The sequence below is a fragment of the Lampetra fluviatilis genome, chromosome 19, assembly GCF_964198595.1.
Source record: "Lampetra fluviatilis chromosome 19, kcLamFluv1.1, whole genome shotgun sequence".
NCBI classification, from domain to species: domain Eukaryota; kingdom Metazoa; phylum Chordata; class Hyperoartia; order Petromyzontiformes; family Petromyzontidae; genus Lampetra; species Lampetra fluviatilis.
This window is the reverse complement of record NC_136293.1, coordinates 7,444,853-7,466,312: the sequence shown is the minus strand read 5'-3', so window position 1 is coordinate 7,466,312 and position 21,460 is coordinate 7,444,853. Positions and strand designations below refer to the sequence as shown.

General features: G+C 55.2%; 1 protein-coding gene across 1 annotated transcript in view; it reads right to left on the bottom strand.

The window, feature by feature from the left end:
* Positions 1–19,059, bottom strand: part of LOC144937592 (uncharacterized) — a 98,453-nt gene extending 79,394 nt beyond the window's left edge. Inside the window, exon 1 of the mRNA XM_078864913.1 lies at positions 18,444–19,059. The gene's annotated coding sequence lies outside the window, so the exon portion shown is untranslated. The remainder of the gene's footprint in view (positions 1–18,443) is intronic.
* Between the last annotated feature and the right edge of the window lie 2,401 nt (positions 19,060–21,460).

Genomic DNA, 21,460 nt, shown 5'->3' with positions numbered 1-21,460 from the left:
TACACAGCACAGCCCTGAAGGGATGTACAGCTGCTGGGACGCCTTATCTCCTCCCTCTCCCTCTCTCTCTTCCGATCCTACAGCGTCTCACTTCTCCCTCTTACATCTTCCCAATTATCTCCTCCTTTCTCTCTGCCATCGTGATATTATCTCTCCCGCTGTCTCTCTTCCCATTCGCGCCCATCTCATGTATCTCCTCCTCTGATGCATCCGCTCTCTTCGCTGAATACATCTCCGATTGATCTCTCCTCTCGTTTTTTGTATCTTCTCATTATCTCTCTTCTGCCGAACGAATCTCCCGTTTGTCTCCTGTCCCTCTCTCTCTCCCTCTCCTCTGTTTCCCTCTCCTGAATAGATTTCGTCTCGGTCTCAACCATCTCCTATCTCGAATGATCCCCCTCCTTTTCGACGCTCTATTTTATCTCCCTCTCTCCCTCGTATCTCTCTCAAATAGCTCTCTGCTTATCTTCTCCCGCCCCCCTCTCTCTCTCCACTCTCCCCATTCTCTTCCCCTCCTCTCCCTGTGTGCTCCTCTCCCCGTGCCGTTTTATCTCTCTTCTGCTTCGTCTTCATCTCATCTCTCCTTCGCACACTCCCACTCGATCCTCTCCCAGTGGAGCTGCCGAGCGCGCAGGCGGTGCAACTGCACAGAGCCACATGCCAACCACACCGCTCTCTGCCCTCCTCAGCTCTCTCCCTTTCTCCTCTACCTTCTCACCTACTCGCTCTCTCTCTCTCTCCGTTGTGCTCTCTCTCGCCACCCTCTCTCTTTCTCTCTCTCCCTACTCTCCCTACTCTCTCTCTCTCTGATTTCTGTCTCCCCGTGTGCCGCCTCTCTCATCTCATCTCCCACCATCATCACACTCATCATCCTCCTTCTCCCCTCGCTCGCCATTGCATAAGCGAGCTCACGTTCAAAACAAGTAGCACTGTAGTGATGATGACACACGCAGCAGCAGCTGATGGCGATGATGATGACACTAATGCTGCAGCTGATTATGATATTACTCCTACTACTGACTGATAATAATAATGCTGATGACTGCTATGCTGCTGATGAAAACGCTGCTATAGATGATGATGATGCTGATGACACTGCTGCTGATGATGACACTACTGCTGATGACACTGCTGCTGATGATGATGATTAGGTACACACTGTATATATCAGCTCATGCCCCGAAGCGCATGAAGGTTTCTTCCCGGCGGGCAAACCCCTCCCCCCTCACCCCCCCCCCCACCCCCTTCGACGAACCCCTCCTCACCCCGATCCCTTCGGTGGCTGGGCATGCGGGCTACATGACCCCCCCCACGACCCCCCTCCTCCTCCTCCCTCCCCCCTCCTCCCTCCTCCTCCTCCCTCCCCCCCTCCTCGCCACACCCAGCCTCACCCCTCTCGAGCACCACTCCCCGCCACACACAACGACGGCACGACCCCCACCCCACCCCCCCGGACACCCCACACCCCTCCCCCTCCTTATGAGCCCCCCCTCCCCCCCTTTTCCACAGCGCTCTCTTCACTCTTCACCAATTGCGATGGGCAGGAGGGGGATGGGGGGGGGTAAATGACACCTGCAGAATGTAGAGGTACATTCTATGAAAAAGTGGGGGAGGGGGTGTAGCCCCCCCGCCTATCCCTCCCCCTCCCCTCTCACCCCCCGCTGTACCCCTCCCATCCCTTGCTGGGCACATCATCTCCAGACCCCTCCCCAGCGCCGCGGACCCTAAAAATAGGCGAGGTGAGGGGAGGGGGGGCTGGGGTGGGGTATTGGGGGGGGGGGGGCAGGAGGGGGGCTGGGCTGGCCTCGGGAGGTGGGGGGGGCTGTGTACTGTGCCCCTAGAAGGCTCCACTCAGGCACTGCGCACACGGGCAGATAGAAAGCCGTGGAAGTTCCCGGCTCGTCAACACCACGGGGGGAATGGATTCGAATGCCCTGGTCACCAGGGGATTCGCATTTCAGCCCGGGTCGGTGGGTCGATAAACTCGTGGTGGTGGTGGTTGTTGGGGAGGGGGGGATTTCTCCGCTCCCGGCACACCACATCCAGTATAGCTCGTCTCGCTATGGCCTGTGGCTATCACACACACACACAGCGTGCCACATACTCCAAGCCTATTCTTAGGTTTTTTCGGTAAAGTCACGTAGGTAAAAAATTAAAATTAAAATTAATGAAAGTAAAATAAAAATAAAATAAAAATCACGACGTTTCGGAGGCAACACAAGCTTCCGTCTTCAGGTGGAACCGTCACAGCACGATAGCTGTATAAACACTTGATTTTTATTTTATTTTTATTTTACTTTTATTAATTCAATTTTTTTTACCTACGTGACTTTACCGAAAAAAACCTAAGAATATGAATCCTTGCAGTTACGAAAGCTTCAAATCTAGAATACTCCAAGTTTATTGAGCGACCCCGGATTATATGCGGGGGAGAAATTCACGAACGTCACTCAGGTGTTCTCGGCCACCACCCCCTCTCCGACATTAAACAACAACAAGCACACACGCACGGCGTGGTGAAGTATGGGTTTTTGACAACCGTGGAGAAATCGAGAAATCCGCGACATCGATACGAGTTCGTAATTAATTATTCCAGGCAGTCGTCATTGCTTGGTGCAGCGGGACTTCGATTAGTCACGCATATCGCTTCATTGTTAATATCGATTATTAATATCTCACGATTTGTGCTTCCATCGAATCTTTGCGTGAGAATCAATGACGCTGTCTTTCCGACAGACCTGTTCTTCACCTGAGGACGGCTGCTTGCGTTGTGGCCGAAACGTCGTGAGAATTTTATTTTATGATGTTTTATTTTTCTTATTTTATTATTTCCCTTCTACGTGACTTTACGAAAGAACCAAGAAAGCTTTAAATCGAAAGAATCAATGAATGTTTTTGTTCGATTTCAATATTATACAGCAGTGCGGTTACGGTACATGGAACCCCTGCAGCCACTAGAGGCCGCTACAAATATCATCCAGCGCCCCTCTATGCTCGACCTGCTGGAGTTCTAGATCACAAATATCGATACACATTCATGCACAGCCATGTGTCAATCCACTGCTGGATGGATGAGGACTTCCCCCCACGTCGTGTCGGTTATGGGGGTTGTTTGACCAGACTCCACCACTTCATAATCAACGTTTTTGGGTTTAGATCGCGTTATTTATAAATGTGTCGTAACCCTCCACCACCCGACACGGCCAATCAGTAAAAAAAGTGTCACATTGACAAAAGACAAATAGTTTACTGCTTTAGCCCACCGGTGTGTTGAAGCGTGAAACCACAACACACAACATTGTAAATGTTGTGGTTTCACATAGTAAATGTTGTGGTTTCACGCTTCAACACACCGGTGGGCTAAAGCAGTGAACTATTTGTCTTTTGTCAACGTGACACTTTTTTACTGATTGGCCGTGTCGGGTGGTGGAGGGTTACGACACATTTATAAATAACGCGATCTAAACCCAAACACGTTGACTATGAATAATATTGGTCGCGAAAGCCTACGTGTTAATACTTCACCACGCTGGTCAGTGCGGGTTGGTGAATGGGGGGGGGGGAGTGACCAGTTCAGATATCAATCGCCACTTGCTGTCAGTCTGTCTCCCCGTGTGATCCCTAACGTGTGTGGAACTTCTCTGTACGAATGTATATTGATCTTCTTTCGCACCGTACGTAGCCAACCGTGATAATTGGAGGTGCGGTGGAAGGACAACGAACTAAACACACGCAAGAATCGGTTCTAAAGAAATGCGTTTTGTCAATCTAGATGATGATGATTTTAAATTGCATAGCTCCGGTGGCTTCCGAATGTCGAAAGGGGAAGAGCGTTCCAGACGGCCGCAGAAGCGCATCCGAAAGCGCGCAACGCGGTGACCACGCGTCTTTGTTTGACGGCTTAGCCCAAACGCATGCATCTCCCCCACGCTACCCTGCGTTAAAGTGAAACTCAACACCATTCGTCAAACGTGTGTGTGTGTGTGTGAGACAGGTGACGTTTCGGGCAACTGTCCTTCTTTGAAGAAGAAACAACGTCTTAATTTGTAGGTGCTATGAAGAAGGACCATTACCCGAAACGTCGCCTGTTAAATATATATTTTAAGCCCACACAGTCTTGTTATTGTCGAATGTGCTCGTTTTTTTGTTCAATTGTGATTGTGCATCACTGCCAACGCAGCAGCAGCTGCGCCACCACCACAATGATTTGCTTGCTATTGAAAACAACATAGAATCCCGAACCCTCCACCGTTTTTGTTTGTTTGTTATTAGTCTATGGCGAAGATATTGAATCGATGTTGCATCGATTCATCGACGCGCATCATCACACCACTCGCCCACCAGCCCCACTGGCCAGTTGAACACGTGGCGATGGGACGGCTCCGCGAATCTCTTTGCCGCCTTCAAACTCACGTGATCGCATTCCGTGCATTCCGCACGGACGCACCTTCCAAATTATACGAACAAAAATAATAACGACGACGTTATAATTTCGTAACATCACACGGTTTCATGAAAATAATATTACCTTTTCTTTATGCAGGCAAAACTTTCAATGAGTCTCAAGACCCTCTCTCTGTTTCAAGGTGGGTCCTGCTACATTCAGATGGTTGGCTAGAGTTTGGTTTCATGTCAGAGGAGGAAACCAGAGAACCCGGAGACATCCGAAGCTCCGCACAGATGGATTCAAGAATCTGAACCTTTATTTAGACTGGAGGAATCCGATAAGCGATGAAGCTCTTTTCCACAAATGTCAAATGTGCTCCGCTACCACCTGTACTGCCACAGAGCAGTCCTGGCCTACAGTACCTGGTATTGCCAAGCAGTATCCCATCCAAGTACTAACCAGGATCAACTTTGCTTAGCTGGCGCGATCCGATAATATCGATCCTGATCAGTGATTTGGTCTTCAAAAGTCATCACCTTGGGCGGGTGTGGAGGCGCAGTGGTTATCGCTGCGCATTGAACCTGGGTGACCCGAGTTCCAATTCCAGACCACGGCTCCCGTCAGTGGCGAGTGGTCTCACAGCCCCGTCCACCCCTTCATCAACCAGCACTGACCAGAGTGGTGAAGTATGGTAAACAAAAAAACAAATCCCCTCCAAGACTTATATGGCATGGTGAGGCCTTCATCCATTGGTGGATTTGCGAATGGCTGGAATGTGTAGTGAGAACCTTTACAGGTGTACATGTACAGCAACAAGGTGCTGGATGCAAACGCAAACGCGGTGTTCGTAATTGTGGGGGAGGGGTGGTGGGCGCTGCCTCCCCCACCTCCTCTATAGAAGCCCCCCCTCCACCCCCTCCCCCGCCTCCCTCCACCGCCTCCTCCCCCCGCCCCCGCCTCCCTCCCCCCTCCCTCCCCCGCCTCCTCCCCCGCCTCCTCCCCCGCCCCCTCCCCCGCCTCCTCCCCCGCCTTCCGCCTCCCTCCCCCTCCCCCGCCTCCCTACCCCGCCCCCCTCCCCCACCTCCCTACCCCTCCCCCGCCTCCCTCCCCCACCTCCCTCCCCCCTCCCCCACCTCCCTCCCCCACCTCCCTCCCCCTTCCCCGCCTCCCTCCCCCGCCTCCCTCCCCCTCCCCCCGCCTCCCTCCCCCTCCCCCCGCAAGCATCCCACCCACTCCCTCTGCCCCATCAGCACCCCCCCCCACCCCCCCAATGCACAATCTCTCAGGCACATAGCAGAGACACAGGTGGACACGGGGAAAGATCCCCCGCGTAGCCTTTCGCAGGCTGTTGGGGCAAGTGCTGTTGGCGAGCGCCTATGAAGACCGGCACGTCACACGAGGGGTTGCAGGAAAAGGCAGCAACAACGCGCACGCACCGCACGCACGCACGTCCCGGCAAAATGTCAAACTCCGTACAAGAGGAGAAATTGTGAAATTGCGCCTCAGTGGCTGCCAGTCAAATCACCCATTTTCTTCCAAAAAAAAAAAACGTCCCTCAAATTTGAGAAAAATTGATCGCCCATCGAATTTGTTGCGCGGCTCACGGGACTCGGGGTCGCGTGCAATCGATCGCAAACACTCTGAGTTCTGTAGAAAATATAACCCCCCCCCCCCCGTCAACCCCCCCCCCACCCCAAAAAGTAAGAAAAATGTCACGAATACCAGAACGCTCCCTTGCGAACGACGCCACGCAGACTCTTTGACAGCTGCCCGCCTGTTGGGATGGCTACACTTTCCACTCCGTTTTGGATCTGGTAGGTTTAACCCCTCACGCGGCCACACGTTCAGCTCTTACGGGGTGGTTTGGTGGTCTAGACAAGGCTGAGAGCGTTGCGCACGCAATGTGGCGGTCACTCGGCATGCACGCAAGGTGGTATGCACGAGAGCCGGTCGTGCCCTCCTGAGATCTGTGTGACCAGCGCACCTTTGGCATGTTGTTACATCTTTTGAGTTGGTGGTCTAGACAAGGCTGAGATCTTTGCACCGGCAATGTGCTCATCACATCGCAAGCACTCAAGGCGCGCCTGTGGATGGAAGTCGTCGCCCTCCCGGTGTCTGTGAGCAAGCACTCCTCCGTGTGGTTCATTGGAATCGTTTCGAGTCGTCGAAACATTTTTCCATGTTTCGACGAATAAAAAATAACGACGCCCAGTTTGAACGCGCCGCCGCTAAACGCGTGCGGGAAGCGCGTCTCCACCACGCAGGATGGAGGCGCATAGGGTGAAGCGTCTTTGGAGGTTTGGGGGGAAGAGAGGAGGGCAGGTTACCGAGACGGACGCTTATTGAGTGGCTGGCGACCCAAAATCAACTTGAACTCATCGCACAATTAGCACGGTTGGCTACGTACGGTGCGAAAGAAGTTCAACAGACGTACAAGCGACACCGCCACCACTGTCATCTCGACTGCTACGACCATTACAACCACTCTTGCCGTGTTTACAACCGCTCCCATCGCCGATGCCACGAATAACAGGACCACCACCAACCACTACTACCATATACAAAGATCCTCCATATAGCCTTAACAGACTGTTGGGGCAAGTGCTGTTAGCGAGCACCTATGAAGGCCAGCACAGCACACGAGGGGGTGGGTGGCCAACACACGCCCGGCCGCCTTTGTCTCCCTAGTCGCGATGTTTACACATCGCACCGGGTACTCATTTCAGGCTGAGTCGACCTAGGGGAAGCCCAGGACCGGTTCAGATAATCGTCGCTGGGTGTTGACCGTGAATTGGACCCGGGTCGCCAGGTTCGTAGCGCACCGCTACATCACCGCTCCCCCACCACCACCAACACACCCCAACCATCAACACCCTCAGATTCATCGCCTATGAAGCCACTGTGTCCGCTCTCACCACGAACAGCGCGCACCATCCTCATCGTCAAAACCGCTCCCATCGCCACCACCACCATCACCACCGCACGTACCCACAGCCCCTCCCCCTCGGCGTGTAAGGAACCCGAAATCGTGAGCAACATGACTAGGGAGTGCACCCTCCCCCCTCTCATTCTTCATTCTCATCTCTCATCATCCTCAATTCTCCACCCCCCCCCCTAAATAATGAACACTATCTTTATCCCCTTGCCCCTGTCACTCACCCCCCCACCCCCCCATCATCCGCTCCCCCCATCACTATCATCCCCTCCCTCGCCTCCCTCCCCCCCCAACCTCCCCATCATCATCACCACCACCAACCCCTAGGACCTCCCTACACCCCAATGACTTCCACGCCCATCTAAGCTCCCATCATCATCATCGCCATCATTGTAATCCCTCGCTCCCTCATCATCCCCACCCCCCGGTTCCCCATCTCCTCCCCTGCCGCCAGCCCCCCACTACCCCCCACTACCCCCCCACTGCCCCCCATGCCAAGTGCAGTGAGCTTGGCTTCAAGGCACCGCCTTTTATGCACGCAGTTACGTTCCGAACGTGTGCAATGTGGCGCCTCATCGCTTACATGGGGTGCCAGTGCGCGTGTGTGTGCCAGTGTGTGTGTGCCAGTGCGTGTGTGTGTGCCAGTGTGTGTGTGTGTGCCAGTGAGCGTGTGTGTGTCAGTGCGTGTGTGTCAGTGTATGTGTGCCAGTGCGTGTGTGTGTGCCAGTGTGTGTGTGTGTGTCAGTGCGTGTGTGTGTGTGCCAGTGTGCGTGTGTGTGTGCCAGTGCGTGTGTGTGTGTGTCAGTGTGTGTGTGTGCCAGTGTGTGTGTGCCAGCGTGTGTGTGCCAGTGCGTGTGTGTGCCAGTGTGTGTGTGTGTGTCAGTGCGTGTGTGTGTGTGTGTGTGCCAGTGTGTGTGTGTGTCAGTGCGTGTGTGTGTGTGTGCCAGTGTGTGTGTGTGTGTCAGTGCGTGTGTGTGCCAGTGAGCGTGTGTGTGTGTGCCAGTGAGCGTGTGTGTGTGTGCCAGTGAGCGTGTGTGTGTGTGCCAGTGTGTGTGTGTGTCAGTGTGTGTGTGTCAGTGCGTGTGTGTGCCAGTGAGCGTGTGTGTGTCAGTGCGTGTGTGTCAGTGTGTGTGTGTGCCAGTGTATGTGTGCCAGCGTGTGTGTGCCAGTGCGTGTGTGTGCCAGTGTGTGTGTGTGTCAGTGCGTGTGTGTGTGCCAGTGTGTGTGTCAGTGCGTGTGTGTGCCAGTGAGCGTGTGTGTGCCAGTGAGCGTGTGTGTGTGTGACAGTGCGTGTGTGTGTGTCAGTGCGTGTGTGTGTGTCAGTGCGTGTGTGTGTGTGACAATGCGTGTGTGTGTGTCAGTGCGTGTGTGTGTGTGCCAGTGTGTGTGTGTCAGTGCGTGTGTGTGTGCGCCAGTGTGTGTGTGTGTTAGTGCGTGTGTGTGTGCCAGTGCGTGTGTCAGTGCGTGTGTGTGCCAGTGTGTATGTGCCAGTGCCTGTGTGTGTGGCAGTGCGTGTGTCAGTGCGTGTGTGCCAATGTGTGTGTCAGTGCGTGTGTGTGTGCCAGTGTGTGTTTGTGTGTGTCAGTGTGTGTGTGTGGCAGTGCGTGTGTGTGTCAGTGCGTGTGTGTGCCAGTGTGTGTTTGTGTGTGTCAGTGTGTGTGTGTGCCAGTGAGCGTGTGTGCCAGTATGTGTGTGTGTCAGTGTGTGCCAGTGTGTGTGTGTGTCAGTGCGTGTGTGCCAGTGTGTGTCAGTGCGTGTGTGTGTGTGCCAGTGTGTATGTGTGCCAATGCATGTACACGAGTGTGTATATGCCAGTGTGTAGTGTGCTAGCGCGTGTCTGTGTCTCTGATCTCCTGATTGGGGCTAAAGCGGTTATCTGGGCTAAAGCGGTTACTGGGGCTAAAGCGGTTATCTGGGCTAAAGCGGTTGTTGGAGCTAAAGTGGTGATCGAGGCTAAAGCTGTTATCGGGGCTAAAGCGGTTGTTGGGGCAAAAGTGGTTATTGGGGCTCGTGCACCACCCAGCCAGCCGGGCGGGCGCGGAGATTCGGAGGCGGCGTGTGTGCGTGTTGTGACACTGCGTGACTCCGATGTCAATTCCAGGCGGGAAAAAATGTGAAGGATGGTTTCAAACTCCGCGAAACACGAGCTCCTCCGGCGCTCTCTCGGGAGACGGATGGAGAGCGAGCGAGTGGGCGAGCGAGCGGGCGAGCGGGCGGGCGGGCGAACGGGCGAGCGGGCGAGCGGGTGAGCGAGCGAGCGGGCGGGCGAGCGGGCGAGCGAGCGGGCGGGCGAGCGGGCGGGCGGGCGAACGGGCGAGCGGGCGAGCGGGTGAGCGAGCGAGCGGGCGGGCGAGCGGGCGAGCGAGCGGGCGAGCGAGCGGGCGAGCGAGCGGGCGGGCGAGCGATGTAGATTCTCACGACGAAGATGTTGTTCTTCTTTCTCAGAAGGGAGAGAGAGGAGAGCGCCGCTGCTGTTTGAGACATCGTTGACCACCGGTGTCACGGCGGCTATCGCTGTGGGCACCGTGACCACCCCGTGTGGGTTGCGATCCCGGGCCACGGCTCACGTCAGTAACACCCCCTGCACCCCCCCCCCCCCCCTTCTTGACGCAGCAACCCGCACAGACTGCCGTGGGGAAGTATGCTCCAACCACCAACCCCCCACCCACCCCCCCCGCTACGACCGGCATGGCGTGCAGGAGGCATTCACCAGAGCAGTAGATTGACAATGGGCGACTGTAACTTATTATGATTTTAATATACTGTACCGTACGTACAAAATGACGTCGAAATGCTACGTGATACTTTTTAACGAGTATAACTGCTCTGCTTCAAACGCACGTGTGGGTGGGGTCGGGGGGCGGGGCAAGGGGCCCAGAAACCGGTTCAGATATCGCTCGTCACTGATGATAGCCATGGGCAGGAATCGAACTCGGTTTGCCGGGGTTCGTGGTGCGGTGCGCTAACCACTGCGCCACCGCCCCCCCACCCCCCGCCAGGTGGCTGAGCGAGTGGCTCGCAGTCGTAAGTTCAAATCCTCGTTAAAGGAGAGGAGGGGGAGGAGGGGGGGTGTTGACGTTGCCCATCATCCATTCCTCCGGATGGAGGGGGGGCAAAGGTCGATAAAACGATCACCAATGTGTGGAAGTCAACAGTGGCTAGTCGCATGGATTTGTTCACTTGGCCCGCCACATGAACGTGGAATTTCCACGACCGGCTCAGATCGCGTCGACGAAGTTAACTGAACTGTTTTAACTATTTGTACTTGACCCCACTGAGCTATGTAGCTCTTTTTCAGGAGCGACCTGGCGATCGCAAGAATGATCGACCAACGAAGTGGCTCATCAATTTCACCGGTGGAACTTCATCGGAGCCAAATGACTCTAAACGCGTGACGTCGATTCTAAACGTGGAGGAGGAAGAAACCCCGAGGACCCGGAGAAAAATTCACGCGACCACCGAGAGAGAGAGACCGCAAACTCCCAAAATACACAACAGGCACCAGGGTCGGGATCGAACGCACGACCTCCTGTACACCAGGCGAGGTAGTTAACATCTCATAGCCACCGTGATGATGATGAGAGAGAGAGAGAGACACCGCAAACTCCCAAAATACACAACAGGCACCAGGGTCGAGATCGAACCCACGACCTCCTGTACACCAGGCGAGGTAGTTAACATCTCATAGCCACCGTGATGATGAGAGAGAGAGAGACACCGCAAACTCCCAAAATACACAACAGGTACCAGGGTCGAGATCGAACCCACGACCTCCTGTACACCAGGCGAGGTAGTTAACATCTCATAGCCACCGTGATGATGATGATGATGAGAGAGAGAGAGACACCGCAAACTCCCAAAATACACAACAGGCACCAGGGTCGGGATCGAACCCACGACCTCCTGTACACCAGGCGAGGTAGTTAACATCTCATAGCCACCGTGATGATGAGAGAGAGAGAGACACCGCAAACTCCCAAAATACACAACAGGTACCAGGGTCGGGATCGAACCCACGACCTCCTGTACACCAGACGAGGTAGTTAACATCTCATAGCCACAGTGGCGCCCCTTTTAGCCACGTGCCGGGTTTTTACTCGAGATCTCACCGGCAGGATGAGGGAGGAGGGGGGGAGACTGATGGATTGCCACAAACCTGAGCCCATTAATTCCCCGTTAACTCTTCCTCCGCGATAGAGATCCCAAGCGTTCGGGGAGAGACGGGGCCCCAACCGAGCTGCCTAACCGCCTCCACCCGCAGCAGCAACCGCAGCGACCGCGTGCGCAGCAGCGAAAGCAACAACAACAACAGCAGCAGCGAAAACAACAACAACAGCAGCAGTAACCGCTGCAACTGGAATAATTGCAGCAACCGCAGCAACTGCATAACTACTTACACCGCAGCTCTGCCACAGGGAAACACATCAGCACCACCACCACCACGAGCATGACATCCACGAATTCAACCACCTATAGTCACCACCACAACCACAATCACCAAGATTCTTAGCGCAACCACAAATTACAGCGCTACCACCACCACCACCACCACAAACAGTATCACCAAAATCACGTGCAATCACTGCAATTGCCACCGCCATCACTACCACCACCACCACAACTAATATCACCACCACAACCACCACCACCACCACCACCAACGCCATCACTACCACCACCACAACCACAACCAATATCACCACCACAACCACCACCACCACCACAAACACCACCATCACTACAACCACCACCACCATCACTACCACCACCACAACCAATATCACCACCACCACCACAACCAATATCACCACAACCAATATCACCACCACGACCTTCACGACCAACCATACCCACCGTGATCTCTGCCACCACCCCACTCACTGCCCACACAGCCCAGCGATTCGTTAACCTGGGGAGTGAGGTGGGTGGTGGTGAGGAGAGGGTAAGGCGAAGTGAGGTGTGGGGTGAGGTGGGTGAGGGTGAGGTGAGGGTGGGGTGAGGGTGCGGTGAGGTGGGTGAGGGTGGGTGGGTGAGGTGGGTGAGGGTGGGGTGGGTGAGGTGGGTGAGGTGGGTGACAGTGGGGTGAGGTGGGTTAGGGTGGGGTGAGGTGGGTGAGTGTGGGGTGGATGAGGTGGGTGAGGGTGAAGTGGGTGAGGGTGGGGTGAGGGTGGGGTGAGGGTGGGGTGAGGTGGGTGAGGGTGGGGTGAGGTGGGTGAGGGTGGGGTGAGGGTGGGGTGGTTGAGGTGGGTGAGGGTGGGGTGAGGTGGGTGAGGGTGGGGTGAGGGTGGGGTGAGGGTGGGGTGAGGGTGGGGTGAGGTGGGTGAGGGTGGGGTGAGGGTGGGGTGAGGTGGGTGAGGGTGGGGTGAGGTGGGTGAGAGTGCGGTGAGGTGGGTGAGGGTGGGGTGAGGGTGGGGTGGTTGAGGTGGGTGAGGGTGGTGTGAGGGTGTGGTGGGTGAGGTGGGTGAGGGTGGGATGGGTGAGTGGGGGGTGAGGTGGGTGAGGGTGGCGTGGTTCGAACTGTGGCGATAATTTATGTCCGACTCCGTGAAATATGAAATGGGGTGACCCCTAGAATGTAAAGGGGTCTTTGGCAATTAGCGAACCCTGCCGCCCATTCGTGTACAGCACACACACACCACGTGGATAAAACAAAGACACAAATTCCCCATATAGCCTTTAACAGACTGTCGGGGCAAGTGCCGTTCGCGATCACCTATGCGAAGGCCGAAACGGCACACGAGGGAGTGGTGTGGCGAAAACCACGCCCGGCCGCCTTTGTCTCCCCAGTGGCGATGTTTACACACCGCACCAGGTACTCATTTGAGGCTTAGTCGACCTAGGGGAGGTCCACGACCCGTTCAAATTAACGCCACTGTTATTGGTCGTGAGCGGGAATCAAACCCGGATCGCCGGGTTCGTAGCCCAATGCACCAACCACTGCACCACCGCTCCTCACTGCAGACACACTGAGCTATGTAACTCTTTTTCAGAAGCGTCCTGGCCACAAATGACAGCCCGTTGAAGTGGCTTATCATCATGTGAAAATGTTTTGCGGCAAACGACTCGAAACGCGTGTTCGCTCTCAATGTGGAGCTAAAATCCGGAGCCCCTGGACACAAATCCAGGGGGAAAACATGCAAACTCCAAACATACAGGGTCGGGATCGAACCCACAACCCCTGCAAACCAGGCGAAGTAGGTGACATCTCACCACCCACAAAGACACAGATCCCCCTAATAGCCTCAACAGACTGTTGGGGCAAGTGCTGTTGGCGAGCACCTATGAAGGCCGGCACGGCACGCGAGGGGGTGGGTGGCCAGCACCACGCCCGACCGCTTTTGTCTCCCCAGTGGCGATATTTGCACACCGCACCGGGTACTCATTTCAGGCTGAGTCGATCTAGGGGAGCCCCAGGATCGGTTCAGATAATCGTCACTGGTGTTGGCCGTGAGCGGGAATCGAACCTGAGTTGCCGGGTTCATAGCGCAGCGCGCTAACCGCTACACTACCGCTCCCCACACGTACACACACACGTACACACACACACGTACACACACACACGTACACACACACACACTCTGACGCACTGGATTCGCTTGGCCAAGTTAAATCTCCGAGCTGAGATTAGTGACTCCACACGACACCGGGCAAAGGGAGTCATCCCCAACGCTGGGATCCGACATACACAAAAGACAAAGATACCCCGTGTAGCCTTCACCGTCTCTTGGGGCAAGTGCTGTTAGCGAGCCGCAGCTATGAAGGCCGGAACGGCACATGTGGGGGTGGGTGGCCAGCACAACGCCCGACCGCCTTTGTTTCCCCAGTGGCGAAGATTTTTACACACCAGGTACTCATTTGAGGCTGAGTCGACCTAGGGGAGGCCCAGGACGGGTGTTGGCCATGAGCGGGAATCGAAACTCGGGTAGCTGGGGTTCGTAGCGCAGAGCCCGAACCGCTACACCCCCCCCTACGCACACACACACTGTCACTTTCACACTCTCACACACACACACTCCCAGGCTCTCTCCCTCCCTCTCCCCACTCCCTCTCACACACACCCACGTCCCCACCCTCTCTCCCCACCCTCTCGCCCCCCACCCCACTCCCCTCGGCTCCCGACTCTAACCCCCCCCCTCGCTTGCCCAGTCACCCAAATGAGCCGCCGGCATCAGCCCTGGAAGAACGGCAGTCAACTGCGACACTGGACTTACACAGAGACCCATAGACTTACACAGAGACCCATAGACTTACACAGAGACCCATAGACTTACACAGAGACCCATAGACTTTCACAGAGACCCATAGACTTACATAGAGACCCATATAATTACATAGAGACCCATAGACTCACACAGAGACCCATAGACTCACACAGAGACCCATAGACTTACATAGAGACCCATAGACTTACACAGACACCCATAGACTTACACAAAGACCCATAGAGTTACACAGAAACCCATAGACTTACACAGAGACCCATAGACTCACACAGAGACCCATAGACTCACACAGAAGACTCATAGACTCACACAGAGACCCATAGACTCACACAGAGATCCATAGACTCACACAGAGACCCATAGACTTACACAGCGACCCATAGACTTACACAGAGATCCATAGACTCACACAGAGACCCATATACTTACACAGAGACCCATAGACTTACATCGAGACCCATAGACTTACACAGAGACCCATAGACTTACACAGACACCCATAGACTCACACAGAGTCCCATAGACTCACACAGAGTCCCATAGACTCACACAGAGACCCATAGACTTACACAGAGACCCATAGACTCACACAGAGACCCATAGACTCACACAGAGACCCATAGACTTACACAGAGACCCATAGACTCACATAGAGACGCATATATTTACATAGAGACCCATAGACTTACACAGACCCATAGACTTACACAGAGACCAACAGACTTACACAGAGACCAATATACTTACACAGAGACCCATAGACTTACACAGAGACCCATAGACTCACATAAAGACCCATAGACTTACACAGAGACCTATAGACTTACACAGAGACCCATAGACTAACATAGAGACCCATAGACTAACATAGAGACCCATAGACTAACACAGAGACCTATAGACTTACACAGAGACCCATAGACTAACATAGAGACCCATAGACTTACACAGAGACCCATAGACTTACACAGAGACCTATAGACTTACACAGAGACCCATAGACTAACATAGAGACCCACAGGCTCACACATAGACCCACCGACTTCTAACCATACCTCCACTTAGCACCGAGACCCAACGATGTACAGCACAGACCCGTAGACTGACAGACATCACCGCAGCTATGAAGTGGACAGGCGTTGCAACTCTATTAACCGGCTAAAGACGCCGGTTCATGAGGATGAGGGGGGGAGGGGACGGGGTGGAGAGGGCATTTAATCCCCAACACCAGGGACCGTGGCACGCCGACTTTGTCGGTCTGAAATAGTTAATGTTATTCCTGCATGTCTGCTGATCATCATGTAATGCGTGGGTGTGTCTGTAACACACACACACACACGCGTGTGTGTGTGTGAGTGTATGCACACACACGGCGATCCGAGTTCGATTCCCGCTCACGGCCAACACCGGTGGCGATTATTTGAACCGGTCCTGGGCCTCCCCTAGGTCGACTCAGCCTGCAATGAGTATCTGGCGCGATGTGTAAACACCGCTACTGTGAAAATAAAGGCGGTCGGGCGTGGTGCTGGCCATCCACCCCCTCGTGTGCCGTTCCGGCCTTTCATAGGTGCTCGCTAACAGCACTTGTCCCAACAGTCTGTTAAGGCTATACAGGGGATCTTTGTCTTTGCACACGTGTTTCCCTGCATTATTTAATCCGCCCAAGCTCGCAATCGGAAGGTTGCAAGTTCAAATCCTAGTCCCTCAACCCATCATCCCTCCGGGTCGAGAAAGCGAGTACCATGTGTTTTTTACGATGTATACTTGTCCCCGACAGAGGAATGTGGACATTTCCATGACTAGCTCAGGGATGCAAACAGTGAGTTTTTGAATGTCGAGATAAATAAAAACAAGGACAAGATTGTTATTACATCATAAACATTGGTGACGTAACACAAATACAAAGATTCCCGTATAGCCTTTAACTGACTGTTGGGGCAAGTGCTGTAAGCGGGCATCTATGAAGGCCGGCACGGCACACGAGGAGGTGGGTGACCAGGTCCACTCCCGGCCGCCTTTGTCTCCCTAGTGGCGATGTTTACACACTGCACCAGGTACACATTTGAGGCTGAGTGGACCTAGGGGAGGCCCAGGACCGGTTGAGATAATCGTCACCGGTGTTGGCCGTGAGCGAACTCGGGTCGAACTCGAGTCGCCGGGTTCGTCGCGCAGCGCGCTAACCACGGCGCCACCGCTCCCCCCACAGTACCCACACATGTTCAGATGCTCAGCTACACACGCACAACCCACGCACCGATACAAACAACAAAGATCCCCCGTATAGCCTCCATAGACTCGTGGAGCAAGTGCTGTTAGCGAGCACCTATTAAGACCGGCACGGCCCACTCCGCCTGGCCGCCTTTGTCTTCCCAGATGTGATGTTGTATGCGTCTCGCGTCAGCTACTCGATCTGGACAGACACGAGCTATGCGTGGCCCGAGACCGGTTCGGATATCGCGCGCCACTGATGCGAGCCGTGAGCGGGAATCGACCGTCTCTGGCCGTCGACCCACCACGCAAATAAACACACGCGCACTCTTGCATGCAAAGATAAAGATCCCCCATATAGACTTAACAGGCTGTTGGGGCAAGTGCTGTAAGCGAGCACCTATGAAGGCACACAAGGCGGGTCGTGTGGCCAGCACCACGCCCGACCGCCTTTGTCTCCCCAGTGGCGATGCTTGTACACACTGCACCAGGTACTCATTCGAGACGCATACACACCCACAGGTACGCACACACACGCACACATCCACACAGTCACACACACACATCGACACAGTCACACACACACATCCACACAGTCACACACACACATCCACACAGTCACACACACGCACACATCCACACAGTCACACACACACATCGACACAGTCACACACACACATCCACACTGTCACACACACGCACACACATCCACACAGTCACACACACACATCCACACAGTCACACACACACATCCACACAGTCACACACACACATCCACACAGTCACACACACGCACACATCCACACAGTCACACACACACATCCACATAGTCTCACACACACACATCCACATAGTCACGCACACGCACACATCCACACAGTCTCACCCACGCACGCGCAACAACCATCACCGGTCAATCACCGAGAAGTCGCGGTGACGTCACAATGGTTTGTGCCAGGCTAGGTGCACTTTGATGCAACGCGGAGTGGCGCATGAATTGACGACTGTTTCAGAAGACTCTCGAAATGAGATTCAGGAATTTACGCGAACACACAAAGACAAAGGCCTCCCGTATAGCCTACACATGCTGTTGGGGCAAGTGCTATGAACGAAAACCTTTGAAAGCCGGCACATGGGGCCATACCCACACACACATACACACACATACACGCATCTTTTGTACATTAAATGCACACCTTTGTTAAACACAAAGACAACAATCCCCCTCCCGATATAGCTTCAACGGACTTTTGGGGCAAGTGCTGATAGCCAGCACCTACACACCCACAAACACCTACACCACCCCCCACCCACACCACACACCCCCTACCCACACCCGCCAGACACACCCCCCCCCCCACACACACCTCCACACACCCCCCCACACACACACCACACACACCCACACACACACCCCCACACACACCTCCACACACACCTCCACACACACCTACACACACACCTACACACACCCCCAACACCACACCTACACACCCTCCACACACACACACCTACACACACCCCCACCCCCACACACCCACACAAAGACAACGATTCCCCATATAGCCTTAACAGACTGTAGCGGCAAGTGCTGTTAGCGAGCACCTCCACACACACAACCCCACACACCCACACACAGCCCCTACACACACACCTCCACACACACCCAGACCACACCCAGGACTCTCACCTGTATCATGAGCTTGGCTGGGCAGGGCTAGTAGAGGATGGGTGTGAGGAGTTCTCTCCAGCTCCTCGCGGCTGGGTTATCACCGGGTCCTCCTCCTCCTCCTCTCCACCTCTTCACCTCCACCTTCTCCTCCCCCGTCACTCGCTCCGCGGGATGAGTGTGTTGGATCGTATCGGAGTTAATATCGCACTCCCTTGCCGCGCGCGCGTGTCTCCGTGTGCGTGTGTTCACGTGCGTTCACGTGTGTGTATTTGTCATGTGTTTACGTTATGTGCGCGTGCGTTGTGTGCGCGCGCGCTCACTGTTCACACGCGTGTATGTCCGCACGTACGTGCGCACACACATTCATGCGTTCACACGCGCGCGTTCCATCCGTACGAGTTAACGGATGTGTAACGTCGTGGGTGTGCGTGTGTGTGCGTGTATGTGCGTGTGTGTGTGCGCACTCGCTTCTAAACACACCGCTCTTGGCGTTCCTCGGATAGGAAGAGTGAAGAGAGACAGAGAGAGAGGAGAGAGAACGTGAGACGAGTGAGTGAGAGAGACAGGGATAGCGAGACTGTCCCCACTCTCTCCTGCCTCTGTGTCTCTGCCCGGCATTGGTTCGCTGAGCAGTGGGGGGGCTGGATGGGTTAGGAGGGAGGGAGGGAGGGAGCGGCTGGGGAGGGGCTCGGGGGGTGGGGGCCAGAGGGGAGGGTGCTGGGCGGCGGTGTTGATGTGGAGGGGGGAAGGGGGTGGAAGAAGGGAGGGGAGAGGGAGGAGACGGGGAGGGAATGGGGGGGGGTAGAGGGAGTGGGGGGGGTGTTGATGTGGAGGAGGAGGGGGGAGGGATGGAAGAAGGGAGGGGAGAGGGAGGAGACGGGGGAGGGGAGGGGGGGGTTCGAGGGCGGAGGGGGGGTAGAGAGAGTGGGCGGTAGCCCTCTCACGTGACTGGGCGTGAGCGCAGGGTGGGGCTGTGGGTGGAGTCGTGGGGGGAACAGAAGATGACCCCAGTGGGTGGGGGGGGGACGCAGGGGGTGGTGGTGGGTGGTTGAGGAGCGGGGGCGCAGCGATTAGCGCGCTGCGCTAAGACCACAGAGAGATGTAACGGGTCCTGTGGCCACACGATCCCCTCGCTCGCCTCCTCCTTGTTGATAGTCGCTCGCTCACGGCACTTGCCCCCCTCCTCCCCCCCAACGGGAGGACCTCAGTTGGACTCCCGGCCACGGCCACCGTTCAATGGCGAATGATGTCTGACGTTGTTGGGTTTTGGGGGCTTTTTTTGTGCCGAGGTCGACTCAGCCTCGAATGACGACCTGATGTCGTGTGCCGAGCATCACCGGTCGGGCCTCAGAGTGCACCTAGCCTGGCACAAACAGTGGTGACGTCAGCGTCACTCCGCTGTTGTCTTGGTGTAAGAGGCGCTACGTCCACTGGACAGGTGTCGACTGGACATCTGTGGCAAAGAGCTTTAAAGCACATCGGATTCCTCCTCCAGTATGAACACAGATTGTGATTCTGCGTGTGTGTATGACACTGTGTGTGTGTATGACACTGTGTGTGCGTGTGTGTGTGACACTGTGTGTGTGTATGACACTGTGTGTGTGTGTGTGAGACACTGTGTGTGATACACTGTGTGTGTGTATGACACTGTGTGTGTGTGTGCGAGACACTGTGTGTGCGTGTGTGTGTGAGACACTGTGTGTGAGACACTGTGTGTGTGCGTGTGTGTGTGTGACACTGTGTGTGTGTATGACACTGTGTGTGTGTGAGACACTGTGTGTGTGTGTGACACTGTGCGTGTGTGAGACACTGTGTGTGTGTGGGGGGAGCGGTAGTGTAGTGGTTAGCGTGCTGCGCTATGAACCTGGCGACCCGGGTTCGATTCCCGCTCACGGCCAACACCAGTGACGATTATCTTAACCGGTCCTGGGCCTCCCCTAGGTCGACTCAGCCTGAAATGAGTATCTGGTATCTGGTGCGGTGCGTAAACATCGCCACTGGGGACACAAAGGCGGTCGGGCGTGGTGCTGGCCACCCACCCCCTCGTGTACCGTTCCGGCCTTCATAGGTGCTCGCTAACAGCACTTGCCCCAACAGTCTGTTACGGCTATACGTGGGGATCTTTGTCTTTATCTTTGCGTGCGTGTGCGTGCGTGCGTGTGCGTGCGTGTGCGTGCGTGCGTGTGCGTGCGTGCGTGTGCGTGCGTGTGCGTGCGTGCGTGTGTGTGGCAATGATTGTGTATGCATGTGTAAGAGACGTTGGAGTGTGTCTGTGCGTGACAGAGGTCGACTCAGCCTCAAATGAGTACCTGGTGCGGTGTGTAAGCATTGCCACTGGGGAGACAAAGGCGGTCGGGCGTGGGGCCGGCCTTCATCGGTGCTGCTCCCTATCAGCACTTTCCCCTACAGTCTGTTAAGGCTGTACGGAGGATCTTTTTGTGTGAGACACTGTGTGTGGGTGTGTGTGTGAGAGACACTGTGTGTGTGGGTGTGTGTGTGTGAGACACTGCGTGTGTGTGTGAGACACTGTGTGTGTGTGTGAGACACTGTGTGGGTGTGTGTAGGTGTGTGTGGGTGTGTGAGACACTGTGTGTGTGTGTGGGTGTGTGTGGGTGTGTGTGGGTGTGTGTGGGTGTGTGTGGGTGTGTGTGTGTGAGACACTGTGTGTGGGTGTGTGTGAGACACCGTGTGTGTGTGTAAGACACTGTGTGTGGGTGTGTGAGACACTGTGTGGGTGTGTGAGACACTGTGTGTGTGTGTGAGACACTGTGTGTGTGTGTGAGACACTGGGTGTGTGGGTGTGAGACACTGTGTGGGTGTGTGTGTGTGAGACACTGGGTGTGTGTGTGGGTGTGTGTGTGTGAGACGGAAGCGGTAGTGTAGCAGGTAGCGCGCTGTGCTGTAAATTCGGCGACCTGAGTTCGATTCCCGCTCACGGCCAACACCGGTGCCGAATATCTGTACCGGTCCTGGGCCTCCCCTAGGTCGACTCAGCCTCAAATGAGTACCTGGTACGGTGTGTAGTCAATATCGCC